The following is a 21,973-nucleotide window of genomic DNA, read 5'->3' as shown; positions in this document are numbered from 1 at the left end:
TGCGCATGAGCACATTGTGAACGAGAGGGCATGGTAACGCTGTTTCTGCATCCGTCACTCAGTCACCATCAATGTATAGGTAGAGTTGTGGTGTCCACCACTGACTCGACAGACTATTGAATAGAGAGCCTCGCAAACGTCTCGTGTGGCAGCCCTCGCATGACCATCAGGTCACTTGGCTATCGGTTGAACGACCTTTTGAACGCCCGGGTGCCACGTGTATAAGACGAATCAAAAGTCAAAGTTATCTTTTTCCTCGTCTCAATTAATGTCATCATCAAGTGATGACGCAATAAGGTAACGTCTTCATATAATGATGTTTGTTATACCTAGAGATGACGTCACCGACGCCAACGATCATTTTATTGCTTTTGATGACGTTGAAAAGCCTTAAACGGCCAGACAACATGCTCCGACTTTTTTATACAAGTCCCGACGACGGACAACGCCTTCCCCTCCCTGTGAGGGAGAAGGGTGGCAACGCCGCGCGAAAATTTGAAACCAGCAAAAACCGATGTTCTGCCCTTGTAAGTTCCTAATTTAGCACGTTTTCGCAGAAATCTCGCGGCAGCGTGTTAATAAAGTAATAGTGCACATATTTCTCTTTATAACAATTTTCGGACCTTGTGGTTGTTTACTGGCCCTTTAAAGGGCCACTCACCACCCCGCGTTTAGAGACGAGGCGGTGATTTTCTCCTCTCCTTCATACACTCAATGCATCCTCCTCGCCCCTAAGTTCTTGAATGCACGTGAACAAAATCAGCACTAAGCGCTAGAGATATTTTGCGTACATCACTTGTGATATTTCGCGTACATCAAAGAATCGAGAGCATGTACGCTGTAGACGTCACGGAAACTACTGTCTACGTCACAGTAGTGCGCCAAGAATGACGAGAAATATCAGGAAAGAATATTGAGTTCTTTTTTATTTTAAGAACCTGGTGAGTGGCCCTTTAAAAACAAATACGCTGACGAGAACAACTTCATTTGCTGCAACCCTAGCATTTGTAAGAGCGTCTTCACGTTGTATGAGCTTTTCAAACGAAGCTTTTTCTCGAATCAGCGGTTATAGGAATGATACCCTGTACTGAGAGGCATTATTCGGTTTTTAAGAAGACCTCCGCAGAGTCTCGCCAAGCTGTTGCAATTGGTGTCGAAGGGCGCACTTTCATGTCGAAGAAAAATGAATACTCACGATGGTGCGAAAGAGGCTCCGAATGGAGCCTTGCGCATTAGCGACGCGTGGTCGAGGAAGAATTGCGTTCCCGGTGAAAGATTACTGTAGCCCCTGGTCAGGTTGCTCATCACGTCCGTGAAGAAGGAATCGTAGAAAACAAGGTCGCACATGCCATCCGGAGGGATCGCGGAGGCTCCCGCGCCCACCTTGTGTGACACCGTGCACAGAAAAGTGTTGGGCTTCACGGGTGTCGCCACTGTGGATAAGATGAGTGAATGTGTCAAAGCGATGAGCGTGGGTTGCTTGATCTAGGTGTTGCATGAAATTGCCGGAACTGCACCAAAGAGAAACACAGACACACGTAAATTGAGTTTGGAAGGATCTAACGTGCCTAATAGATGCTCGTAGGGTCCTTTAGGCACTCACCTAAAACGACTCGAAAACAAAGGCAGTGGTTTCTCAGACAATGTATGCATCCAACGTACCCTTGTATAAAAAAATTGCAGCACCTGACGGGGTTCTGCACTGCCTCCTGGGCCAGGGACACAGCAAGCTTTCTGCCCCAACACCTAGTTTCGCACTGCCTAATTGATCGGCCCGTAATACCGATTTGCCCTAATATCGTATGTCCACGAACTGTCGCATGGGTTAGAAAATGTGGCCAGCCGGTTTGGTGCTAAAGCAGATTTTTCGGAGCCTAATCAGCTAGGAAGAATCTGTGCACGCGTCAGCAAGAAGGCAAAAAAAAAAAAAGCATGAGAGGAAAAGATAGGTTGTGGCGTGAACCACCGAACCCCAGCCGCTGACTTTTCCACGGGTGTAGTGTACAACTTTCCCTTGTCATGCGACTCTGCAAGCTGAAAGGTGCATGAACATCAGATTAAGAAATAAATAAAACATAAGGCCAACACTCGAGGTGATAGTTCATCGCATATAGCCGTGCACTGAATGAAGATTGTGTAGACCCATCAAGTGAGAAAAACAAACATAATCGCGAGGAATCAATCAGACAACACATGACATAGCCGAGGCTTTGTACCTACATAAAACAAGAAACCATGCATCAGCGTTCCGTCATGCTCTGCTGGAGAAAAAAAATGTATCCTTGGACAGGAAAATCTCTTGTCTTTCTTTCCTTCGTGTTATTTATGCTGTGTGTGGCCACGTGTGTGCATAAAAGTGTATGTCAAATCAAATAACATACTCTGCTACGTACATCATCTGCAACGCAGTTGAGCTGCAGTGACACTTCTCGCAGTTGATGCGTTCGCGAGAAGAAATAGTTCCACTCATAATATAATTCTACTTTCGTTGTTACGGCGACAAATAACTGGATATGGCTTGTGCCTTACGCATAAAATCATTTTTAAGCGCCTATGTTGTTATGTAGCTGGATTGCTTATGTTTAATTCCAATGGCAGAGTCAGAGCAGCCGATGGGCTTCGTGAGTGGGCACTCGACTCCTGCGGGAAGTAGCGCCTCCGATTCCACGATTGCAACAAAATCCGCGCTCCAGAGCAAACATGGAAGCAACGAGAAAGCGGAAGTCAGAGTTTCCCGTAATTTCTTTCATGTCGTTATTATATGAGAATCATTTCTTTGCGAAGTTCGGCGACTTTTAGCGTATCTATCTATCTATCTATCTATCTATCTATCTATCTATCTATCTATCTATCTATCTATCTATCTATCTATCTATCTATCTATCTATCTATCTATCTATCTATCTATCTATCTATCTATCTATCTATCTATCTATCTATCTATCTATCTATCTATCTATCTATCTATCTATCTATCTATCTATCTATCTATCTATCTATCTATCTATCTGTCTGTCTGTCTGTCTGTCTGTCTGTCTGTCTGTCTGTCTGTCTGTCTGTCTGTCTGTCTGTCTGTCTGTCTGTCTGTCTGTCTGTCTGTCTGTCTGTCTGTCTGTCTGTCTATCTATCTATCTATCTATCTATCTATCTATCTATCTATCTATCTATCTATCTATCTATCTATCTATCTATCTATCTATCTATCTATCTATCTATCTATCTATCTATCTGTCTGTCTGTCTGTCTGTCTGTCTGTCTGTCTGTCTGTCTGTCTGTCTGTCTGTCTGTCTGTCTGTCTGTCTGTCTGTCTGTCTGTCTGTCTGTCTGTCTGTCTGTCTGTCTGTCTGTCTGTCTGTCTGTCTGTCTGTCTGTCTGTCTGTCTGTCTGTCTGTCTGTCTGTCTGTCTGTCTGTCTGTCTGTCTGTCTGTCTGTCTGTCTGTCTGTCTGTCTGTCTGTCTGTCTGTCTGTCTGTCTGTCTGTCTGTCTGTCTGTCTGTCTGTCTGTCTGTCTGTCTGTCTGTCTGTCTGTCTGTCTGTCTGTCTGTCTGTCTGTCTGTCTGTCTAATCATTACGTTTGGGTGCTGTCGTGGTCACCCCATTAACTTGGCGTGAACCAAAATTAGCATTGTTTGGCGAATATGGTGCGCTGGTCAAGACATGAATAATGTCAAAATTCCGTCACGCACGTCGTCAAACACTTCCCGCCAGGCAGTGGCACATGCCCACGGGCGGGTATGTGCCACTGGTATGCGGGTATGTGCCACAGGTGATTGACAGTTAGTATTTATCCAGGAACGACGAGAACGCGTGAGTGTTAAGCGATACCCGACATCAACAGCGTCGACTCAACGAAGGCATAGAATAAATGTCAGTGTTAAGAAAAACCTGGCATATGCACTAGCGACCCTCCGGCAAACGCAAATAATAAATTTCAGGATCCCAGCAGGAATGGAACCCAAGAATTCTCTGTGGCAGAAAAGCATTCCACCACAGAACTACGCCGGGTCTTAGAACTTCTTTTCAAATAGACGCTAATCTTCGTGAAACGTCAATAGTGGTTGCTGTGCTGCCTCCATAATATTATAGACATTACGTATGTGCTCCTTAGATACAACCATCACGTCGGGTTAACATCAATTGTGCTTATGCGCCATGTGCTGAAGTTGATTTATGTAGCAGTGTCCAGGGCCAGCATCTTTGCGAGCATCAGCGCTTCATATCAGCTTCTGGTGTTGCTAATACGCATGTTGCAATTGACATCATTGCACAAGTGCAAACAACTGCTTATATAAACATCTGCAACTCTTCAACTTATATCTCAGCGTACAACATTTTTACATATATTTAGCTTTATTTCATGACGTGTCGCTCAATACAAAACTAACAACATGGTCACCTTCTCTCCGCATGCTTCGCATAACGTCGATTCCCAGCTACGTGGGATCAGCCGAATTTTTTTTTTCATTTCGCTGATACCACTGTCGAATTTTCTTGAATTTCCGCTCGTGCGTAGTAGTTTCAGTGTCAGTGACACGATTCGATGAACAGTCCGTGCAGGAACCAGAGCTTCGCGACTCGGAGCTGTCGCAAAACACGCAACAGCTCCGAGTCAGGGAGCGCGTCACGTCAAGTTCCGGTCCACTCCGCCGATTTCGGCGGAGCAACATTTCCTGCTCCTCGGTGTCACTCCTTCTCGGAATCCAATCCGACTCTCCCAATAAAACACTTGACTCCCCCTCTCACTCTGCCATAGGAGCACACTTGCTCCAAAAGGAGCAGAAAAACTTGCCCCGACTCCACAATTGGAATTCAGCATTAGTTTCCACGTGATGTCATATACAGGATCTCCGCCCTAGGTACGTAACGATCGCAGCCACTTGAACTTTCTATCTCATGACACTTTGACAGCACAGATTCGTTTGGTCCCCACGTTTTTTTGTGGTCTCCCCGCGTTCTTTTGTGTGCCAGGCGCGCCAAGAGGAAGCACATCGAAATGTGAGAGTGCACCGGCACTAACCGGACGCAATGCGAGCTACCAAAGGACACACGAGTTGCATGTTTTCTAGACCGAACTTGCATACTTGTCACAGCGTGACACCTGATTTATGAAACGTAGTATAAGCGTGTGTACAGCGCTCGTTTTCGTGCTTTCTTCATGGGCAGTGGTTCGTGTCTTTGCGTTGTGCCGTTAGACAATCATGAACCCTTGCCAACTCGCCCAGCTACCAGTGCTACTGATTCATTCTTCTCCTAGAGTTTATGTCGATGCTCGTGAACTCACCTGCGAATTTCGCCGTTACTGTTGATTTTTCCGGAGAAGTTCGCGGTTCAGTGGGAGTAGTATTCGATGGTGTTGTAGTACTTGTAGAGGATGTGGTACTTGTGCTTGTTGAGGTCGTGGTACTTGTGCTTGCTGAGCTTGTGGTACTTGGGTTTGTAGAGGCAGTCGTACTTGTGCTTGTTGAAGTTGTGGTACTTGTGCTTGTTGAGGTCGTGGTACTTGTGCTTGCTGAGCTTGTGGTACTTGGGTTTGTAGAGGCGGTCGTACTTGTGGTTGTTAAAGTTGTGGTGCTTGGTTTTGTAGAGGTAGTCGTACTTGTACTTGTTGAAGTTGTGGTGACTTGTTTGGTGACCATATTCGTAGTAAGTCGACTGGACCCCACGCTTTTTGTTGGCTGCCGAAACGTCGTCGATAAAACAGGCCGAGCTTGCGGAGTCACTTCTTGTGGCATTTCCATTTCAACTGTTTTCTCGGCATCGCTGGTCGGACCTGTGGTAACATCCTCTCCTGGAAAAGTCAGGAGCACCATAGACGTCACCGTTGTAGCCTATATCAGAAATTAAAAAAAAATTGTCGAAAGGTTCAAAAGGAATGGGTCATGTTGTTATACTGTGATTACTAGAGACCAGATTTTTGAAAATGCCTACTTTGTTCATTGCTCTCCTATCAGCGCAATTTCATATTTAAGTGTGAATTAGACTTTACTACTCCGCAACTACACGAGCACGAAAAAAATATGAAAACAATGAGACTTGAGCTCACTCACAACTAAGAAGCTTATTGAAGAAAAATGCACTTTTTATACAAAATGTAACTTTCACACCGACGTCGAAAACAATAAACAAGAATGAAACCAAACGTATATGTCGCATGACACCTTAGTTATGTGGCACAAATAACCTGATCAACAAAAGCCACCTGAAAAATATGTCAGTTCTCTTTGTGACAGTGGAACTGAAGGGCAGCTAATGTACACATTTTTTTCTTTACAGAGCATGATAAGCTTGGAAGATTTCTCTTACGAGTTGTTGCTTATGGCGGTGAATGACGGTGCAATCTTAAAAGCTTTATTCACAACCACATGCACTGTAGCGTGCTCAAGCTTATCTGAAGCTCTGTTCTGCTAACGAGTTTAAATTAGCGGTTAAGAATGGCTTTTGCAATGTCGCTATAGTGCCTACAAAGACCTAAGTTTGGTGCTCGTGCCTAGATGGCAATAAGTGTTTAGAAATGCTTATTTTTAATATCCGCTGCTGATTAGCCTCAAAGAAGGAGACTTTCTAGCCTGAATTTTTACTTTCGAGTGCAGTTTCACACCGTTATTTATGCGAGCGGGTAGAATCGACTGTTAGGAACTCTATGGGGTATAGTCCGATAATTTGACTGGCTTCAGGAAACCAACCGCTTAGATCAGTGAAATAGGACGGATGGCCACCGCACATTGTCACGTTGACATGGCGTGACCGGATGGTGACTGAGAAACCTCCCACAGCCATCAGGAAAAATGAGAGTGGAAAGAGAAAAAAAGAAAAAAAAGACCAGCACTCTGTATTGTTTTTCTTGTATAGCTCTCTTTTTAAGGTGTTTAAGCTGCCAGGTGAGTGGTTGAGCACATGCGATTCGAGCTGCCCGAAAGGAGGCATTCCTCTAGTCTGGTCTTGTAGTGGCTTGGCTGTCTGCTTCTGTTCTACCCTTCTTATGCAGCCCTGCTAAAACGACAGAGATCCAGGAGTGTGTTGTTTCGGCAGTGTACGCACTGGACTCTCTATGCTACAGAATAAATACAGTGACCATTTGATGGTAAGCATGCGGGAAAATTGACGTTTCCATGGTTATGTTGAATTGTTGGCTCCTTCATATCACCACGAACAGTAATGATTTCTGGCATTGCTGCCATAGATACTACTCGTGGTCATGCTTGTTTTGAATGTTTTTGCATTGAGCTTAAAATGTATTTTGCTATATTTACGACAGGATGCCTAACACGTTGCTCTGCCGGCCTGTTCTCGGCGCCTTTTTAATGCCTAGAAATTCGGCCTCAGGTGATTGCAGTTCTTCGCAGTGCCACAAATAAAAGTGGGCACAAAAGAGGCGAGTCCTCTCTTCTTTGCATTCTTGGTTGTTGTGGTGATTGATCCGTGAGGCTTTCGGCTTGGTGCACGATGCAATGTGACCTTTTAAATGTACAGATGTTCATGCATCATATTCTGCTTCTATTCCTGCTAAACATCTGTTTGATTTTAAGGGAAGGTTCAACTAATAAGAGTTTGCCATCCTTTAACTTCAGTTTTTGGTCGATCTGAGATTATTATTTCACCGATTCAAAAGGTTAAAAATGCGAATTCTCACGTTTAATGTTTAACGTAATATAAGCAAGCTTGAACAGGGAGGTAAATACCTCGCGCCCAGAAGAGTAACAGAAAGTTGAGGCCTCTATCTGGTCACAAAGGTTGCGCTTCTGTTCTGCTCACTTCATCAGCCTGACTGCGCTTACTGCAGGGTAAGGGCATGCTCCACAACTCAACGCATCACTATGCGGGCTGCGGTCACGCTACTCTGGCAAGCTTCTTAATCTCTTCTACCTTCCTAACTCTCCGTCTCCTCCTCGCGCATATGCATTTTCTTGGAATCCAGTCTTGTACTCTTAATGATCAGTGGTTATCCCGCCTATGCATTACATGTCTTTGCCCATGGCCATTTGTTCCTGCTTTTGCCTGAGGTCTTTTTAAGGGGACCTACAACGTATTTTCTCGCCCAATTTTTCACAGTGCGTCCGAAAGTTCACTCTTTGTAGCGTTTGTAGCTGCAGTACTTAATCCCTAAACCATGTGTTTATTTTACAAGCAGTATTTTTCTATATGAAAGCCTCTAAAAAGATGCCATTTTTCTCTAGCGACGCTGAGAATTGATGGCGATGCCACTAGCCTTTCTTGCTGTTTATAAAAGCTGTGGTCGTTGATTTCGCAGGAGTTCCTGTAACTATGCGTACAGCCACCTTTATGTTGAGCTTTTCGACTATTTTGGAAAATAAAAAGCTGTTAAAATGGGATGATGTGGCATTATACACCTTCTCTGTATTTGTATCCCGTTGGGTGGGCCTGTGCCCAACGTTGTCTGCGCCTATGCCAAGAGAGGGTTGTCGAGCCAAGCCAAGTCATCGATAAAATCAAGGTTGTCTGCGCCTATGTCAAGAGAGCGTTGTCTCAGCGTCATTACCTTCTCGATACACGAGCCAAGCAAAGTCATCAATGATATCACGATGCATAAGCGCGGCCGTGCTGAGTAGTAGTGCACGTATTTTCTGAGACGCTGTGTAGGTAACAAACCCATGTCACTGCTAATTCTTAGCGACCTAGAAGCTGCGTGCACGGTTGAGTGAACAGGCTGAAAAGTTGCTCAAAACGTGCTGATGAGCTTAGAATCATTACGCCACGTGATGGCAGCGCCACTTCAATGTATACTTCTAACGCAGGCCTATAAGTAAAGCCATCAGCGCCTTTGACACGAACACTTTGATGCGTGGCCAGGGCTAGTTTGATTAATGTCAGCCGCGAAGTGCTGGGCGCTTTTGCCGAGATAATACTTTGGTAAACTTGGATAGTATGTCGGCATGTATGGTTAGCATCTTTGCAACAGAATCCAAACGTGCGTGGTGTCAGCGTCAATCAAACTGCTGCAGCATACGCGGCGGAGCGTTCGTGTTAATGGTGCTGACGGCTGTGCATTATTAAGGATCAATATCACACGTTATAAAGAAATGAACAATACTTTATTACTAAAAAATGGTCGACAACGAGCAGCAATTGACGGGCATGTGACCTGGTACATCGGATCAATCATGTCCTTGCCGCCAGAGGCTCCGCAGGTCAGGTTTGTCGACATTGAAAGAACAAACAAAAATATAGGTTTACGTCTTAAGAACAAAAAAAAAAAAAACAGGGTCGGTTTGAGTGAACGTGACCTGACGATGTTTCCATCAAAGGAGTCATCTCGTTTCATGTTCGGGGCAGTTGTCAGTTCCTTAAACATTCGTTTGTAGCTTGACCGACTCTGCTTTTTAGAGACCTTTAAGGTTACACCTGCCATTTTTCTTTCCATCGCTCTCTGCGTTGTCCTCAATTAATGTTGAAGCCTCTTAGTAAGCCTCCAAGTTGCTGCTCCATGGGCAAGCACCAATAGGATGCGGGTGTTAAGCATTTCTCTTTTGAGATAGTGGTAAACTGCTATGCGACCTTTCAAATATACTTTTTGGTGACAACATGATCGACCAGAGCTGCCTTCGTAATGCACAATGAAATATTACTTTTGATAGATATTAAGAAAAGTTCTCACCTGGCATTTTTAAAGGTAGTAGAATGACAACGGTGATGGATAGAACGACTAAACAGATGACGATAATTAGTAATGCGAACACCCAGACCAGGTTTACTTTGGCTCTGCAATACACGAAGGCGGAGCAAATAAGTACCAGATACACTGGGGACACAAGAAGAGTTTCCGAGAATATTCGAGGCACGTCGAATAGAAGAAATAAACCCGTTGTTAAGAATACAGTATAAGGGATCGAGAAATTTCGTCACACCATAAAATATGATACTGTGAAAATAAACTGTACCTGCTTCTAAGACAATTCCTAGACAACTACAGACGATCCATCGTAAACGGCTGCTACAAAAAAAGAAAAAAAAAAGAACATTCCATTCACTGTGGCGACTGATTTATAGCTAATAATTCAGCAAGTAGTGGGGGCTATATGACGGTTTGTTTTATTTGAGCAAGGGGTTATCACGTGACATTATGGGATACCATGAAGTATGATCATCGTGACGAGAACAGAAGCCTCGTTAGCACGTGTAATGTTGCTTGTTGAAAAAGACTAATCACATGAGGCATCACAGCATGTGAATTGTGCGACAAGGAGGTGCTTTGAAGACAGAAATAACTAGCATTATTAGTAATGGCATTAACAATGTATTTAACTGCACGTGTGCGCGTGTTGCCTTACATGCGCGTAGACTGTACTCCGCTGCTTTGTAAAGCAATAAATTATGGTTTAAGTGGGTAATGTCATCACTCTACTTGTAGTAGGCTGTTTGAAACGCTCAGATATGTTCGTTACCTTCCTGCCCGGCCGCCGTGTCATTCAAGAAGGAGACCACGGCGACCGAACGAGATCACTACGGGAACTGTGCCCGCCAACGCCATCACGTTCCACTCTTCAAACTCAAGCTTGAGCTTCCTATACAAACTTTAACTTGAGAGTGTTAGTAGCTGGTGTCGGTGAAGAATTTGGGTATTCCTTCAAGTGGGTACCAAAAAAATTCTAAGACGCTTGAATTTTGCCTTCAAAACTACGTAGCGATCGAGTAATTGGTCTCGTGTGCTTCGCATTCTGATGTGCTAACCTGCTCAAGTCCTTGGTGCATGCCTCAACCGTGACGTACGGTAACGAACAACTATGCGCGTAGCATTGGCTGTTCGAAGTATATTATCGAATGCCTACCGCAAACACTGTTAAGCGCTGACTACTCCCTAATTATTTTGTTAGCGAATTGGCGAAGGGCGACACGTGTTCGTAAAGCAACACGTGAATGCTTTCGCAAAATCTATGGCTATTACATCAATCTGCTTCCTGGTATCAAGTGCCTCAGCGAACTTGTTAATCGTCTGTTGGACTCGGTGTGTGGTAGGGGTGGAGTCCGTTCTGAATCAATGCTGCGTGTGGGCGTGTGTGTGTGTGTGGGGGGGGGGGATAAATCAAGGTTCACTTTTAGAGTAACAAACGAAATGCCTAGCTGTGATATGTTCGAAAAGTTTCCAAGAGACCACAATTGGTTCTAGTTTACAGGCATCACGTGGCAACAGCAAGCACAGGACCGTGTTGATTGGTGAAACGTGAGGGAGGCCGTGGTCGGGATGATGATCATGTTCGTTCTAGTTACGCGAGACACCCTGAATATAACTTGAGAGTGAGCACGAGAAGGAAACAGAAAGCTAGTTGAGAAACGTTTTTTCAAGTTATCTGTTTCGTTTTTTCTGACGGTTTGAGACATAAAGTGATAGAATTACTGTGTTACAAGCAGGGTGCTGGCGCTCCCCTTGTTTCCTCATGCTGTTTGTTCTCATCTTTACAAAGGACTTTGCTCTTGAGCCATTGTCCAGTGGTAGATCCAGCCACTCATTTTAGAGTAAGCGATAAAGTTCGCTTGAAGTAAAACTAGAGTGGGGTACTGACATTTAGCTTTAGTAGCTGCTACGAATACATCACAATGCCAGCACAGGTACTGCTCATTTGTTCCGCTCATTTGTGCTAATCATTGATAGAGGTGGACAACTGGCACTCAAAGAAGGAGGTGCTGACGCATGCTTCAACGGGAGGGGAGGGTGGCGATCATTTTTACCGTCTCCCCCTGCGGATCCGCCGCTGGCGTCATCAATACTACTGCAATGATAGAATCGAATAAATGAGATACGATAAAGAGGAGCAGTGTACTTACTGTTCATCGGCTGAAGACGAAAAAAAAGTTCTTCGTGTAAGCAAAGCGGAAGCATAAGCAAAGAAAATACTTACGGTCAAAAGAAGACTGCACATTGGTGTCACCTGAAAGAGACAGTATTTAAAGCATTGGCGTCACTGGATTTAGCGAATTTCACATGCACAGCGACAAATAAAGAAATCTACGATCTCGCAAGGAAAAAGCCTTGTAATCAATTCATAAATGTATATTAACTGTTCTGCTTTACAAAGACCCGCAAGCATAATTTGAAGTCGTCATTTGAAGGGTCGCTGAAGTGGAGGGCTCATTAAATATTTTCTCTAACCTGCACATGAAGCTAAGTACATGGACATCCATCGAATTCTGGCCGCACCTGCCGGGATTTGACTCCACGGCTTTCGGACCAGTAGTATAAAGAACCAAGACCTTGCAGATCACTATAGCGCCCTGCCGTGGTGGTCTAGCTGCTAAGGTACTCGGCTGCTGACCCGCAGGTCGTGGGATCGAATCCCGGCAGCAGCGGCTGCATTTTCCATGGAGGCGAAAATGCTGCAGGCCCGTGTGCTCAACTTTGGGTGCACGTTAAAGAACCCCAGGAGGTAAAAATTTCCGGAGCCCTCCACTACGGCGTCTCCCATAATCATGTGGTGGTTTTGGAACGCTCAACTCCACACATCAATCAATCAATCAATCAATCAATCAATCAATCAATCAATCAATCAATCAATCAATCAATATGATCATTACAGTGGCTGAATTTTGTGATCAAAGAACAGCACAATAAAGGGAAGACGGGTTGGTGTCGGCGCTTTGGAGCATAGAGTTTCATACGATATTTATTTGAGGGAAACCTGGCAATGCGATCGCTCAGCCACCATAGGAATGATGAGTAGCATTCGGGCTTGCCTAGTTTTCGTGCTGGCAGACATCGAATGCATTGCGGCTTTGTTTCTTCTAGTGCTTTGGTTTGTGGTTCGGATAAAATAACGTACCATAGTGAACTTCGAGAGCCGATTCGAATTGGTGAGCCTAAAAAGGCCAAGGTGGTGAAGTGTAACTGTGGAATGATTGCTGAACTTCGTTTTGCGACAAAGCGGCTCCTGACCAAATGAAACCAAACGGAGCCAGACGGGGCCGGAAAAGAGTCTAGTGACTCCAAGTAAGATCGAACAAAGGATGCCTGGTCGACCTGTAAAATTTCTTTGCAAATTATATGCAATGTTGCTTTATGGGTGGAAAGAAAAGATTCGCGATTGTTTTTGCCGAAAAAAAGTGTTTTGAAGCACAGTAAATCAATAATGACGAAGAGATTGCTTGCCTGCCCTGCTGTTTTTTTTATACTTTGGTGGTGAATTACACAAAATATATTATTGCACGTACTTCAAAATATTTATATATATATACATGCGTATTCGTGATTATGTTCAATTATTTTTAGCTTCTGCGTAGTGCTGTTATTTTTAATAAAAAATCTCAAAATAGACACAAATGCGTTTTTGACCTACTTTGCAAGCTCTATTTCAAAAGGTGCCTTAGACCGAGGGGCGAAAATTCCGCAATACTTTACGAGTATTCTTACTTAACTGCGTAATCCTATATTAATAACAGATATTGAATCGCTGACAGCCCACATTGGAAGCTTTTAACCTTAGCGGCTTTCTATGCAAGAGTTTGGGCTTCTTCAAAAGCAGTGGCAATCAGAAAACGTCGTCATTGCCGTCCGGAGCATGCTTTTTTGGTGTCTTAGACAAATGTGCAGACTAGTCACCTGCACCTTACGACGTTACGCAGCCGCACGCCAACACACCTGACTCGCCAATGAGACGAGCACTCGCTCTGGTTCGTTGCCTAGGGTATCCGAAGGACGCGGGACGGAATCCGCTGCGGCATCATTTTTGATGAGGGCAAATTTGTGTAAGATTCATGTAATAAGATTTAGGTGCACAGTAAAGAACCCCAGGAGGTGGAAATTAGCGTAGCCCGTCCCTACGCTGTCCCTCATAATCTTATCTGCTTTGGGGACAAGTTCCAACGAATATTACTCTGAATTGGCGCAACGCAGAGTTCGTGCAACACAGAAGAAAACGGTTAACTGCCAGTGCAATGGAGCAAACTATAAATCCGGCTGCCAAGTTAATGAACTACGCCGCGTGGATGACGACCACAAGAATGTAAGGTAACTTGAAATAATGCGAGCGAAGCGTGATGGCAACAAAACGCGCCTTCCTTTTCAAAGCGAAACATTTCTTAGCGAATTCCGGAGACTTCGAGCGTATCTACCTATCTAGCCGCTTGCGTTTGGGTGCTCTCGTGATCACCCTTTTAACTTCGCATGAACCAAAATCAGCGCGGGAGGTTAAGTTCGTTTGAGGAATAGGACGCGCTGGTTAAAACATTATTAATGTCATATTCCCGTCGCGTACGTCGTCACTTTCCGCCAGGCAGTCGCACACACAGACGGACGGGTATGTGCCTCTCATATGCGTGTATGTACCACAAGTGACTGACACTTAGTATCAACTGAAAAATGACGAGAACACAAGGGTAATTTTAACGTGCGAGCATTAAGAAATACCTGACATCGGTAGTGTCGACCCGACGAATGCAAAGAATAAATGTCAGGGTCCCAACTGGAATCAAACCCAAGCATTCTGCGTGGCACTGAAGCATTCTACCACAGAGCTACGCCAGGTCTCGGAACTACTTTTCAAATAGACGCTAATCTTCATGAAAAGTCAATAGTTGGTGCTGTGCTGCCTATCTAGTTTTATAAACATTACATATGTACTCCTTTGATACAGCCATTACGTCGGATTAACGCCAATTGTGGCTAGGTGCCATGCTCTGAAGTTGATTTATGTAGGAGTGTCCAGCACCAGCGTCCTCGTGAGCATCAGCACTTCGTATCAGCTTCTGGTGTTGCTAATCCGCATGTTCCCGTTGGCATCGTTACGGAAGTGCAAACAACTGGTTCTATTACTATCTGCAACTCTTCAACATATGTCTGTGCGTGCGACATTTCTACATATATTTAGCATCATTTCAGCACGTGTCGGTCAATGAAAAAATGCAACATGGTCACCTTTCCTCCGCATGCTTCGTATAACGTTGATGCCCATGTAGGTCGAATCTGCTGTATTTTGTTCACATCTGCCTTCAAAGTTGCTTTACAACACGTGGCCAGTTGAAGCTGATTGGTTTACCACTGACGCAAAAAAAGTATGAGCGTTGCCACAAAAGCGAAACAGTGAACGCGATAGCAACAAATTGGGAGGTCACGCACAGAATGGAAAGCAGATCGAAACGTGCCCCCCGTTTCTCACGCGCAAATGGCGCACGAAACGTTCTCACAGATACAGATTCACGCAAATAAGCGTCTCAGTTGTTACTTCTCTGTGTCTGAAAAGCACGCGCTTTTCGCAAACTGAGACTGCAATGATTTCAGCGACCTTTGTGCGCCCGGCAGTTACTATAAAATTGCTCCAGGTAAAGTCCGAGGCCGGCCGAGACGTGCGGTCCTCCCCGCGAGATAAGGGCGCGCGAGGGAGCATCACCACCCTCCTGTACGCGGGGCAAAGTATGCGTAGAAAAAAAAGCGTGCGGCACTGCGCGATGTGGCGACGCGCGTTCATTGAGGCATCTTGCTGGTAACGCTGAAAACACGATGATTCCCCCGAGTGGCCCCAGAAAAGGTAATTTATATGCGAAGTTTAACGTCCCAAAACCACCATATGATCATGAGAGACGCTGTAGTGAAGGGCTCTGGAAATTTCGACCACCTGGGGTTTTTAACGTGCACCCAAATATGAGCACACGGGCCTACAACATTTTCGCCTCTATCGGAAATGCAGCCGCCACAGCAGGGATTTGATCCCGCGACCTGCGGATCAGCAGCCGAGTACCTTTGCCACTAGACCACCGCGGTGGGGCCGTTGAATGAGGTAAGGGGTAGGTATAAATAGCTTGCCGTTTGAATCTTGAAGGACGTGCTCCTCGGTGGCTCAGTGGTTAACGCCTCGCATTCACGATGCAGAGGTTGCACGTGTGATTCCTTGCGTCAGAGTCGTTTTCTGGATTCTTTTCTTTTTTGCGTTTTCACACACACACACACACACACACACACACACACACACACACAATATATATATATATATATATATTGTGTGTGTGTGTGTGTGTGTGTGTGTGTGTATAGGCCATACCTATATATATATATATATACATATATATATATATATATATATAGGTATGGAAAATGGCATAACGGGAGCGTTGTCAACAACGATAAATATATTTATTTCCCAACAGTTTCGGGAGGGGTCCTCCCTTCATCAGGGGAAGAGTTATACTGACATGAACTTCCAAACTTCGTTGCTGCCGCGTCCCTCTCGCCTTGAAAGATGTTTGCGAGAGTGAGAGGGAACGAAAAAAAGGAAAGAAAGAAAAAAAAAGAAAAAAAACGAAAAAAAGAATAAGAAATAAAAGAAAGAAAGTAAAAAAGAGGAACAACCACTGTCAACACTGAGAACGAAACCAACTGTCCGTGTACGTCCACATATGGTCCTTATCACGTGATGTTCAGTTCTCGACGTGTGTCGGGCCACCCAAGATTGTCGCCGCGGTGGTGGGAGGGTACGTGATGGCGTGCGTAAAGAAAGGGTTTCCCCTCAATGGGTCGGTAGGCGTGCGGCGTGCGTAAAGGAAGGGTTTCCGATTAATGGGTCGGTCGGCTCTTTTTACCTTTAATCTTCGTCCGTTTCCCTTCGATGGTCATCAAGTGGTAGGCGAATGTAAACACTTTGTATGTGCATGTGGAAAAAAAAGAAAGGAAGAAAAAAAACGAAAAACAAAAAAGGACAGTGTACACGTACGAGTCAGTCAGAATATATATATATATATATATATATTGTAATGATAATAAATAGTGGGGCTCAGGCAAGGGCGCAGGCTAGGTTACGGAAGCCGAGGAAGACGAAGTCAGAATAAGAACAGCCGGCCTGCAGCAAAGGCGTTGTCTCTTATTTCTCGTCGTTACAATGGCGCAGTCGACGAAGAAAACGGCTTACGTCTCGGTTTCGTCATCCAGAACGCCCGCCGACGTGCAGCCGCGGTAAGCGTCGCTTGAGGACGGCGTCAAGGCCTCCTCGGCAGCTGTTTACTGACACCACCGTTCGGGGACGGCGTCAAGGCCTCCTCGGCGGCTCCAGCACCCGTTACCGGTACCAGTTCACGATAAGGAACGCCGTCACGCTTCTTCGCTGATGGAACCCGCAAGGCGTCCGTCGCGGCCAGCATCGATCCCAGCACCGACGGATGGCGTCCAGGCCTCCGTTGTGGCTCCGGGAAACTTGTCCTGGGACGCGACACGTCGCGGCAACCATGCGCACGGGCCTCTCTCACCTAGGGATGGCGTACATGCCTCCTCCATACCTGGCAACCTGTCGGCGCTTCAAGCACCCACCGTGTACGGCGTCGAGGCCTACCCGGCGGCGCAAGACCGCTTCATCTACGCCACAGTACCAGGTCACAACTCATCACACGGGTTCCGCTTGCCTGGGAACGTCGTTGACGCTTCCAGCGCCCTGGAACCCATGTCCACGATTCCTACCACAGCTGGATTTCCAAGGGACGCCGTCCACGCGTCCTTGGTCAGCAATTGTACCACCTCGAGTACCGCAGTCACTGTATCCTCCGCAGAGGCGGGCCTTGGCTCTTCGTGCGGATCACACGACAGCGCAGCGGAGCTGCAGCATACCATCGCGCAACTCCGCGTCACGACCAACGCCCTCATAGCGTCGAGCTCCCAGCTATGTCCGGCCATCTTGCCAACATTGTGCGCACTCAATGCCATGTTGGCTGCGGCCGCCTCACAAAACTTCGAGGTAAGCTCGCCCGAGAACCGTCGCAATCTCGGGCGTTCTCTCACGGAGGTATCAGAGCAAGTGAACTGCTTGGCGTGGGCACATCTCGGAGTTTTGCCCGCAGTCCCGCCATCGCCGATTTCCTTCGAGCTACCGGAGTTTCGCGGCTTCCAGGACGATGCCAAGGAATGGGTGGCAACCGTCAACGCTGTCGGAGATCACGCAGCGTGGACGGACCAAAAGAAGTGGGGCATGGCCATAGACCGCCTTCGGAATGCTGCCGCGGCTTGGCATCGATACGAAGGCGTGCGGCAGACGTCCTGGGTGGACTGGAGTGACAAGCTCATAGCTGCTTTTGGACGGAGTCACCATCATCTCTCCACGACCACCCAGTCTTACGCGACCGCTACCGAGAATAGATCCCAGAAGGAGACCACCCTCGCGGCTTCAGCTGTATTTTGCAGCTTCCCGACAGCCAATTTAACCACCTACCCTGGGACGAACAACCCTACAGTGTTGACCCTCACTTCGAAGCGACATCTCCTGATATCACGTCAGTCTGTGGCCGAGTGTGCGGACGTCTGCCACACGCTAAGCGCCGCCTCCTTCAAAGTCACTGTCAACAAAGACCTACCAGAGAAGGTAATACTTCCGGTTAGTGACAGGTCATCTGACAATGAAGGCTCTACTGCACGTGAAACTATAGGAATAAACAGCTTGAGCATGAGTCCGACAAAGGCAGTGCTGCAAGAGCACGCGTTGCCTCTCAAGCTGCAACCTGAACTCGGCTCTCAGATGACTACAAAGACACCCCGACGCCCCTTGCCACACCGCAAGCAACGCAGGCGTCGACGCTCAGTGCAGCAGGTGACGGTGCAGCGTGGACTATTTCCAGCATTTGTAACACGGCTGCGACAGGATGCTCAAACCGACGAGATTAAACCAACGCGGCCACTTTGCAGGAGTCTGTATCTCCTGCTAGCGGCATCTTGTCCAAGTCAACAGCGTTGGCCCCATCGTGGACGACGCCTGCACCGACCATCACGTCACAGCCAGTGTCGTCCTCCGGAATCTCCTTCAACAAACTTCCATGTGAAATATCAGCTTGGCCGAGCCCGGCCACCCCGGAATAGTCAATGCCGCCCACCGGAGACATTGTCGGTAGCCCACGAGGCTCGCAGTCGGGGCCGAGTGTAATGATAATAAATAGTGGGGCTCAGGCAAGGGCGCAGGCTAGGTTACGGAAGCCGAGGAAGACGAAGTCAGAAAAAGAACAGCCGGCCTGCAGCAAAGGCGTTGTCTCTTATTTCTCGTCGTTACAATATATATATATATATATATATATATATATATATATATATATATATATGTATGAGGAAAGAAGTGCATAGTTTATGAAAATGATGGTGGCGCAACAGATATTAGCAAGGAAAAAAGACAGGATAGAGTGCCAGACTTTCAACTCTGATTTCCCTCGCCTCTCCTGGCTGTGGCGGCTGCATTTCCAATGGAGGTGGAAATGTTGTAGGCCCGTGTGCTCAGATTTGGGTGCACGTTAAAGAACCCCAGGTGGTAGAAATTTCCGGAGCCCTCCACTACAGCGTCTCTCAAAATCGTATGGTGATTTTGGGACGTTAAACCCCACAAATCAATCGATTTCCCTCGCCTCATCAAATATATATGCTTGCAGTATGCGCACAAGGAGAGGGCGTCTCACAAGCGACTATCACTTTGCACACACGAAAACCTAAACAGAAAAAATCTATCACACAGCGCTACCTAGAAACAGATCTTCCTTCTTGTACAAAGTGATGGACGGGACACTGACGCATTCGTTCCCCTTCCTTTGTATGTGGTAAGCCTCCAGTACTCCACGTGCTATAACGTATCTCTGCTTCGTCCTAACACATGTATCTCTAGGAATAGCGGTGTGCAGCCACACGAAGCACAATGTAACCACAGGTGTGAACCCACGCCATTCTTAATTGATAAGATATGCTCCCTAAGGCGATCTTTAACATAGCGTCCTGTTTGGCCTATGTACACCTTGCCGGAGCTCAGCGGAAATAAATAAAAAACGCCCACTACGGAAAGCAGAACTGGCCGGGCGTGCCTTTTTTCGCATGAAAAATTAGCTTTCTGCGAGCAAAGGCGGGCACAGAGCTTCGACAGCTTGTTGGGTGCCGAGAAGACCACTAGAACGTCACGCCTGTTTGCATCTTTCTTCAAATTGGGGGCGATTATGTGCATGTAAGGCAGCGCCAGTGGTTCCTTTTTTCACACGGCCTCGAGCTGTCCGCTGCATCTTTTCAGCCTCCGCAGCAGAGATTGGGGCACACTCGTTAAGACCGCCGAAAGGAAACCGGCTGCAACCAGCCTTGAAATCTGTTCCTGAAAACTGTCATCCATGGTGTGCTCGCATGACTTGAACAACGCAGACCGGAGACATATTGTCGCAATGCCTCTTTTCCTGCACATGAATTTTTGGCTCTGAACTGGCGCGTTTCCTTGAGAGCTGAAAAACGGGACCGTGATCGTTGCCTTTTCGAGGGGGCTGACACAATCTTCAGGAGTAAGAGTACAGCTCGACAGACATTTTCGACAGAAAACATCGTGTCCTTCTTCAAAAAAAAATGAACCATTTTTTTCCAGTCAGACAGAGAAGGAGGCTTTGTCGTTTTACCAAAAGACCTATACCGGGAGAAGACCTCTTTTGCTATTGAGAAGAACTTTGTGCGTTCATCAGCGAAGCCTACTAAGGTAAAAACCCGTGCTGTTTCTTTGTGCAAGGAACTAAATTTGGGCTAGCTAGCAAAAGCTATATGCGAGTGCGAAGGTGTTTTTCTCAGTTGAAACGCATAAGCCGGAGAAACACATAGGCCCTTAAAGTGTTTTTCTCAGTTGAAACACATAAGCCGGAGGGGCCGTTCAGGTCTATTGTCACGGAAAGGGCCACATGGCAACTTCAGGTCAGTCGCTTTTTGTTTAAGCCCCTAAATAAGCTTTGCCTTGATGACACATTTGCCACAAAAATTCAGCCGTGGTGACTGAATATTTAATAGCAAAAATACCTTTTGGTACGCCTTTAATATCGATGTCAAGGATTTATATTATTCTATGCCGCACGTTGAACTTCTTCCCTGTGTTAGAGAATGCATTCATGCCAATGGTAGCACAGACTTTATGAACACCTGTGGTTTTTCAGTAGACAATTTGTTGTCCCTGCTTGAATTTTATTTGAGAAGCACAGTTATTTCTTTTAATGATTCAAATCTATGTGCAGCGCAAAGGCATTTACATTGGTTCATGTGTAGCTCCTGTCCTGTGCAACATCTTTCTTTCATGTATTGACCAGGCACTTGATAAAAACCTTGACTCGAAACATTGTCCCAATGTTTTTTTGATAAGTTGATGATTTTCTTGTATTTTTAAACAGCCCTGACCCTTTGACCGCTTGTGACCGTGTGAAGAATGTTTTAACAGTTTTTATTCAGCAGAGAAAAGGATTGACGTTTACGCATGAGCTACCTCAAGACAATCATTTGCAGTTTTTAGACATCAACACGTCATTAAACGCTACACATTCGCGCTGGATGTACAGCCCCCGTGCCAACACCGACTAAATTTCAAGGCCGAAAGGCTGCCGCAGTGACGTCAGAGGGTGGAGGCCCAGTTACGTCGCGAACGCTGCGGAAAGCCGGTGTTTCGTTCACGTTTTAGGAGAACAAACGCTCCCGCTCTCGCAGCTGCTGCGGCTTGATTGGGCCGAATAAAAGATGTGGAAAAAAAAAGTCTTACTGAGCATGCTCGGTTGGGTAACTGGGCCTCCAACCTCTGACGTCACTGCGGCAGCCTTTCGGCCTTGGAATTTAGTCGGTGTTGCCCGTGCACGCAAAGACCTCCTCCCTTACGAATCAGCACATTCGAAAACCTAAAAAGAGCCGTTGCGACAATATGTCTCCGGTCTGTGTTGTTCAAGTCATGCAAGCACGTGACGACACTTTTCAGATTGATTGATATGTGGGGTTAAACGTCCTAAAACCATCATATGATTATGAGAGACGCCGTAGTGGAGGGCTCCAGAAATTTCGACCATCAGGGGTTCTTTAACGTGCACCCAAATCTGAGCACACGGGCCTACAACATTTACGCCTTCATCGGAAATGCAGCCGCCGCAGCCGGAATTCAATACCGCGACGTGCGGGTCAGCAGCCGAGTACCTTAGCCACTATACCACCGCGGCAGGGCGACACTTTTGAGGAACACATTTCAAGGCTAGTTGCAGCCGGTTTCCCTTCGGCGGTTTTAACCAGTGTGTCCGAATCTCTGCTCGGG

The sequence above is a fragment of the Rhipicephalus microplus genome, chromosome 8, assembly GCF_043290135.1.
Source record: "Rhipicephalus microplus isolate Deutch F79 chromosome 8, USDA_Rmic, whole genome shotgun sequence".
Taxonomy (NCBI): domain Eukaryota; kingdom Metazoa; phylum Arthropoda; class Arachnida; order Ixodida; family Ixodidae; genus Rhipicephalus; species Rhipicephalus microplus.
This window is presented reverse-complemented; position numbering follows the sequence as displayed.